This window comes from Arachis ipaensis, chromosome B08 (assembly GCF_000816755.2).
Source record: "Arachis ipaensis cultivar K30076 chromosome B08, Araip1.1, whole genome shotgun sequence".
Lineage (NCBI taxonomy): Eukaryota > Viridiplantae > Streptophyta > Magnoliopsida > Fabales > Fabaceae > Arachis > Arachis ipaensis.
The window spans coordinates 128,155,188-128,163,418 of NC_029792.2; the positions used below are offsets into that span (position 1 = coordinate 128,155,188).

Here is an 8,231-nt window from a genome sequence, read left to right on the forward strand (position 1 = left end):
GAATAAAAAATATCATTTTCCATGTTCTCTAATAATAGCCACGTGCTCCTTTAGCGCAAGCTTGGTAGTTGGTAGTTGATACTCACTAGTACTAAACACTTAAAAGTTAAAACTTAGCAGATGCAATATTTTTTTCTTGAATCAAATCCGAAATTCTGATCTCAAAATCTTATGCCATGAAATACCTAAAAGATATATCCTAATAATTCATAGTCATTTTTATGATTTGAAAATTATTTTTTGAAATTTAAATTTATAACTAATATTTAAATTAAATATAATTTATCTTTAAAAGAAGAATACATATAATTTTAAAAGAAGATAAATATTATTTTATTAATATAAAATAAAAGTATTTTCATAAAGAAGTACAAAAGAATTGGGTACTTCTATTTATTACCAACTGTGACTGAAAGACCTAGCTTAAAGAAGAGTAAAGTAAGAGTAAAGAAAATTAGTAGCATCTATCAGGTATATTCACTTAATGAAAAAAAAATCATAATTCATAAAGTTAAAAAGAGTGAAAATAAGATTATTATGTTAGTTATTATTTATTCAATTAAACAAGGGTCATTCTGTAATTCAGCTCATAACCCACCCACTCTCGTCCGTGTTTATATATATAACTCTCTTCCTTCGAAACACACTCTTCGCTTCTCTCTGCATCTTTCACTCTTTGTTCCGCCGCTGAATCTTCTGATATCTTTTCTTCTTTGCACGCACGCTCGTGCTTCTCATTCCGATCCCAAAAAAAAAAATTACAAAAAGAAAAAAAAAAGTAAACAAAAAATCACCTTAATTTTTTATTTTTATAGAATTCAGTGTTTTTTGTTTCGGTTTCAGTTCAAACTCTTTTTCAGAGATCCCGAACTGAGAGCAGTTTCAAGGTAACAGCAAATCGCCACACGTGATCGCATTCTTCGATCCGTGTTTTTCTTGTTTTTCAATCATGCATGCGCTGATCCATCTTCATTTTTCTGTTCTCTGTTTCTGGATCTAAATTTTCCAGCTCTTGGACTTTTCTCCTTAAAGTTAATTATGCAGAATTTAAGATTTCTTTAAATGCGTCGTGTTTTAAAAGAGTCTGTGAATGTGTAACAATGGATTTGACCTTGTGTTCAGAAAACTTGTTTTTTTTTTTTAATATAATTTGAAATTTATATATTTTTGTGTGTTGTGATGGTTGCAGATCGTGAGGTAGCTGTTGAAAATGGCGTCAGCAGCGGCTGGACCGGGTTGGTTCAGGGGAAGGGTGAAAGCAGTTCCTTCGGGGGACTGTTTGGTCATTGTGGCCTTGTCAAGCTCTAAGCCTGGTCGCCTTCCTGAGAAGACTCTCACCTTATCATCTCTCATTGCTCCTAGACTGGTAAGAGAATTTCACCTTTTTTTTTTGTTTGACTTCATTGATTTAGGTGTTAACTTGTTATGCTGTTATGTATTTATTTATTTGCATGAATGAATTTATATATTTATATCTGATATAATGCTTTTGGTAATTTATCTGGCATTGATGCTATTTTTGCTACTGATGATATAGGCACGTAGAGGTGGTGTGGATGAGCCGTTTGCGTGGGAAAGTAGAGAGTTTCTGAGGAAGCTCTGCATTGGGAAGGTGGGAATCATGAGTTAGTTTTTGTTGTTCTGATTTTTTTGTGATTGAGTGATGTGGTTTTTTGTTATTTTGGTTGCCATTTATGTCCTTCTGATGAAAATCTGATTTTTTGTTTTGTTTGATTAGGAGGTGATCTTCAAAGTTGATTACACTGTGCCTTCCATAGGCAGAGAGTTTGGGAGCGTTATGCTTGGTGACAAGAATGTTTCACTGCTGGTTGTTTCTCAAGGATGGGCAAAGGTTGGATACTGTGTGCTTTCATCTGACTGTGGCAAAAGCACAAGAAATTATCATTATTAATTATTAACACCAGATTTCATTTATTTTCCCACACATATTTTCCGCCATTATATTGCCATTGAAATAGTCATATATTTCTAATTTCTCAACCTAACCTTCACAAATTCTAACACAATCTTCATATATTTTTTATTTTTCAACCTAATCTTCACAATTTCAACACAAATACATCTCTATCATGTATTAGGTATGAACTACTATCTATTTATATTATTTTTTGTTCGTTGTTTTTGTATTTTTTAGTAGATGTTTGTTTTTCTCTCTTCTTTAAAACGTGAAGAAGGAGACATTGGATAGAAGGAGACATTGGATTATCAGTACTAACATTGGATTACATACAAGTTTTATTATTGACTAATGATAACTTTATTTATATTAATATAGAGAGTAAATCAAATAAATATTTAAATTATTGGTCTCTAAAATTTGAAAAAAAAAATATTCTTCGTTATAAATATGTTTATTATAACTTTTTAAATTTTTAAAAACTGTTTTACCAAACACAATTGCAGTGCTTGTGCTTATTAAAAGCTATTTTTAGAAGACAACTTTCATAAGCTACTTTTGAAAAGTAAAAGTTTTGCCAAACCAAGCCTGTGTTTGTTTGAGTTACTTTCCGGCTGCAGGAGTTTTTATTGTTGCAATTTCATTCTTGCAGGTCAGAGAGCAGGGGCAACAGAAAGGAGAGGCGAGTCCCTACCTTGCAGAGCTGTTACAATTGGAAGAACAAGCTAAACAAGAAGGTCTTGGTCGTTGGAGCAAGGTTTGTTTGAGTTTTCCTGTTAATGAAGGTTTCTGTTTCCTGCAAAACATTAAAAATTAGACTCCATCCTGTATGTTCTGTTGACTTGGTTTACTTGAAAGTTGAAACCAACCTGCAGTATGTTAGGCATCTGTGTTTGATGAAGTTAGCCTTTTCCTACCACCATTAATATCTCTTAAGTTAACTAAATAACTGGTTGCATGAAGTTTGTGTACTCTTGTACAAGATAATTCAGGTCTATTTTCAGAAAGAATTTATGCTTTGATATCCACTGTATCATAAGTATGATCTTCTGCTGCCAATCAAAATTAACTGGACAGAATGATGCTAGAATGAGACAGAAAATAGGGATGTAGTGACAGACTGACGGTTCCTATCTAATTATGAAAATCTCTCGAGTACAGCATATGTGATTTTTGTTTTGGCAATTGCAGGTTCCTGGCGCTGCTGAGGCATCCATTAGAAATCTTCCACCTTCCGCCCTTGGAGGGGATGATAGTAAGTTCAATGCTATGGCTTTGTTAGATGCTAAAAAGGGAGTACCTATGGAAGCAATTGTTGAGCAGGTTCGTGATGGGAGTACCCTCAGGATATATTTGCTCCCAGAATTTCAGTTTGTACAAGTTTTTGTTGCTGGAATTCAGGTATGTTCATGAATGCTGCTCTCATTGCCAACCTTTTTAGAATAAGCTGCTTAATATTCACCCTTTACATCAGGCCCCACAAATGGGAAGGAGAGCTACATCTGAAAGTGTTGTTGAATCAGAGTTGACAACTGATGACACTAATGGAGATGCTGCAGGGGAAACTCGAGCCCCACTTACCTCTGCCCAAAGGCTTGCAGCTTCTGCATCCATTGAAACTTCTGCTGATCCTTTTGCACATGAAGCTAAATTTTTCACTGAGATGCGGGTGTTGAATCGAGATGTGAGTAACCTTCTACAAGTTATATTACTGTTCACCATATCTGAATATTTTCTAAATTCTAAGTGGATATTCAGGTTCGCATTGTCCTGGAAGGTGTCGATAAGTACAAAAATTTGATTGGGTCAGTGTATTATTCTGATGGTGATTCAGCAAAGGACCTGGCATTGGAGCTTGTGGAAAATGTAAGTGATTTATTCGTGTAGTGATTACCGTGAATTTATTATGTAGACTTGGCTTTTTGTGATATTGAAACAAGTTTGTGTTCCTTCTCTGATTTTCCTTTTGAAAAAAAAAAATTTGGTTCCATCAAAAGGGTTATGCCAAATATGTTGAGTGGAGTGCTAATATGATGGAAGAGGAGGCAAAGCGAAAGTTGAAGAATGCAGAGCTCCAGGCAAAGAAGAGCAGGTTAAGGTGTTGGACTAACTACGTTCCTCCCGTTACAAATTCAAAGGCAATTCATGACCAGAACTTTACTGGAAAGGTAAAATATTTGCCACACAGCCATTTGTTTATGCCAAAAATTCAATTGCAAGTGTACATTTTTATAATATTGATACTTGAGTCTCACAGGTGGTGGAGGTTGTGAGTGGAGACTGCATCATTGTTGCTGATGATTCCATTCCATATGGTAGTCCTCTAGCTGAAAGGAGAGTTAACCTTTCAAGTATTAGGTGTCCAAAAATGGGCAATCCTCGTCGGGATGAAAAGCCAGCTGCCTATGCCCGCGAAGCAAAGGAGTTCTTGAGAACACGTCTCATTGGAAAACAAGTATGGAAATATCTTTTTATATATCTTTTGATACCATTGGTGACTTCGGTTATAATTCGTTTAATCTAATTTTTTCAGGTGAATGTTCAAATGGAGTATTCTAGAAAGATTGCTCCCACAGATGGATCTGCACCATCGGGAGGTGCTGATAACAGGGTGATGGATTTCGGATCAGTCTTCCTGTTGTCCAATGCAAAGCCTGGTGGTGATGATGCCCCTTCATCTGCTCCACCTACTGCAAGTCAGCAAATGGGGGCGAATGTTGCTGAGTTGGTAGTTGCACGTGGCTTCGGAACTGTCATTAGACATCGCGATTTTGAAGAAAGATCGAATTTCTATGATGTTCTTCTTGCTGCTGAAGCACGGGCCACTGCTGCAAAGAAAGGGATCCATTCTAACAAAGATTCTCCAGTGATGCATATAACTGATTTGACCACGGTGAGAAGAATGGTTACAATTTATCTTAAATCTTGTTATTACTCTGAAGCATACCAAACACAACTAAAATATGTTGTTTCCTTTTATCCATATTTAGTCGTCATCCAAGAAATGCCTTTTCATTCTCTGGTGTCAGATGTCCTGGACGTGGTGAGCCATATTCTGAAGAGGCAATTGCCTTGATGAGGCGGAAGATAATGCAGAGAGATGTTGAGGTAGTTTAGTTCCTCTTTGCGCCGAACTCCTTTATTTTGCTTTGGTTATTAGTCATCAAATAATTTTTTAACTTTCATGTTTGCAGATTGAGGTCGAAACTGTTGATAGAACTGGAACATTCTTGGGGTCTTTATGGGAGTCCAGGACCAATGTGGCTTTGACACTACTTGAAGCTGGACTAGCAAAACTTCAAACTTCATTTGGAGGTGACAGAATTCCTGATTTTCACCTTCTGGAGCAAGCTGAACAATCTGCTAAGAAGAAAAAGCTTAAAGTAAGAACTGATACCCAACCATTTTTGACATTACTACAGTTCCTCCCGTGCTAGCTATACTTATGTGAATTGTACTGCAGATCTGGGAGAATTATGTTGAAGGAGAAGAAGTATCTAATGGTGCGACACCTGTTGAAAACAAACAACAGGAAGTGCTTAAGGTGCGTAGGATATTGCGTCATTGATTACCCTTGTTTTTTATTTAAAAATCGTAAACAATTTGGATCATTGTTGTTCCATAGGTTATTGTCACAGAAGTCTTGGGTGGTGGCAAATTCTATGTACAAACTGTTGGAGATCAAAAGATAGCATCTATTCAGCAGCAGCTTGCATCTTTGAACCTTAAGGATGCTCCAGTGATCGGTGCTTTCAATCCCAAGAAGGGTGACATAGTCCTTTGTCATTTTCTTGCTGATGACTCTTGGTATCGGGCAATGGTAAGTTAATCGGAAACCTATTTATTCCATATCTTTACTCAAAGCATCTCAGTATGGTTTATATGTCATACCATATTTCACTTTGGCAGTTTGAACTTTGAACATAATTTTGCTTTTAATTGAGTAACGGTGTAAAACTGATTGAAATGTGTAGGTTGTCAATACACCTCGGGGACCAGTTGAATCTCCAAAGGACAAATTTGAGGTGTTTTACATTGATTATGGTAACCAAGAAGAAGTAACATTTAGTCAGTTACGACCTCTTGATCCGTCTGTTTCTTCTGCACCCGGTCTTGCTCAATTGTGCAGCCTTGCATACATTAAGGTTCCAAACTTGGAAGAGGATTTCGGGCAAGAAGCAGCCGAATATTTGAGCGAACTCACTTTGAGCAGTGGAAAAGAGTTCAGGGCCAAGGTTGAAGACAAAGATATTTCTGGAGGAAAAACTAAAGGTCAGGGTACTGGATCAGTCCTCGCAGTTACTCTCGTTGCCGTGGATGCCGAGATCAGTGTTAATGCTGCTATGCTAGAGGTTTTGTATTTTTCTACACATTTTTCATTTTGCCTTGTACTCTATNATGGAACTTCCAGCAAGGACTTGGTAGGGTAGAGAAAAGAAGCAGGTGGGACAAAAAAGATAGGCAGCTAGCCCTTGATAATTTGGAGCAGTTCCAGAGTGAAGCGAAGACTAGCCGTCACGGAATTTGGCAGTATGGAGACATTCAATCCGACGACGAAGACTCCGCTCCTCCTCCAAGAAAGGCCGGCGGCCGGAGATAAGTGTAACAGAAGGTAAATTATAATATAGACATCTTCAGAGAGAACGTGGTAAGTGTTATTATAGGCATGAACATTGAGTTTTGAGGTAGAGAGGAGAATGAATATGCCATGCGGCAATACTCTGTAAGTTTTGTTTTGATTTTTGTTTTTTAATTTTATTTTTAGATAAAAGGATATTCGTTTCCATAGATGGCAAAATAAGGTGCATACAGGATTCTAAAGTTATGAGGACAGTAAGAGACGTTTCCATCATAGCCGAAAATTTCATGAATATCTTTTTAAATAATTTTTTAGTGGCAATTCTTTAAACAAAACACCCAAATCGCAAAATGAACTACATTTTCATTAAAAAGAATTTATACTCACTTCAATTTATCAGTGACATGACAATTTCGTGAATGAGAGAAGATTGTGAACGAATTTTTTTTTATCAAATAATTAGCTATTATTTTTTTTTAGTAAAGTATTGTTTTTGTCCCAAAAGTTTGGGGTAAATTCTATTTGTGTCCCTAACGTTTAAATCGTCCTATTTATATTCTTTATGTTTGTAAAAGTGATTCAATGTTATCCTGCCGTTAATTACACATCATGAGCGCATTAGTTTAAGTTTTAAAAATTTCTTCTTTCTTCTTGAAGTTAAAATACAAATGTCTGGGATAGAATCGATGATTTACTCCGAAAAATAGCTCATCAAATGTTGAAACTAATTTTTACAACATTTACATAATTTACTTTTCTAGGGACATAATTGAATCTAAACACAAATAGTGGATATAATATTAAAATCGACCACATCCAAGTGAGACCTAATTGAGAATGAATACATCCAAGTGAGAATAATTGAAAAATATAATCTGATTTGTTAGTATAATTAATAGTAGGATAACATTGAATCATTTTTATAAATGTTAAGGATACAAATAGGACAATTTAAACGTTAGGGACACAAATAGGACTTATCCCAAACGTTGGGGACAAAAACGATATTTTACTCTTTTTCTTTTTATTCTTTTTAATTTTTTCATCTACTATTTTATTTATCGCCTAATTGTTGATAGTTAAAAGTTAAAACTGTTTTTAAGTAATTCTCGGCCGATATAGTGTTTTTTTTTTTTTATTTACTCTATAGTGTTTCAAGTTAGAAATGTTGATTGTTTGAAGAGCAAATGAATAGGTAGTTCTATTTAAGGGGAGATTATTAATACTCTTTTAAAGAATAATCATGATCTGAATTGTATTTTCTTTTATTTGAAATTGAAAAGGTTTTCTTACATTTTAGTATTTCCTTTTCCTTTGTTCCCGCCTTACCATGTTTCGTCTTTATGTCGTTATAATGTGTGATTTTTTAAAAAGTTTTCTTTATATTATACCACCTGTTTTTGTTTTAAGGGATTTATATATTGTAACATAATTTGATTTCATATAGATTATGTTAAAATAAAATAAAAAAGATGAAAAAAAGCTTTTTGAGAACTTTGGCTGAAAATTTGATTACAAAAACACCTGTTTATCTGATATTTCTTAATTTGATAAGACAACATGTGAATAGGGGTGGTAATGGGGCGAGTTTTTTTTTTGTCCTATCATGTCCCGCTTTACAATAATTCCCGTTTTACAATAATTCGCATAGAACTTGTCTTGCTCCTATTCATTAATAGTAAAAAATTAAACTCTAACTTATCTTTGTAGGTATACATTCCGTCTCTACCCGTT

General features: G+C 35.0%; 1 pseudogene; it reads left to right on the forward strand.

The window, feature by feature from the left end:
- Positions 635 to 6,780, forward strand: LOC107612930 (annotated as a pseudogene).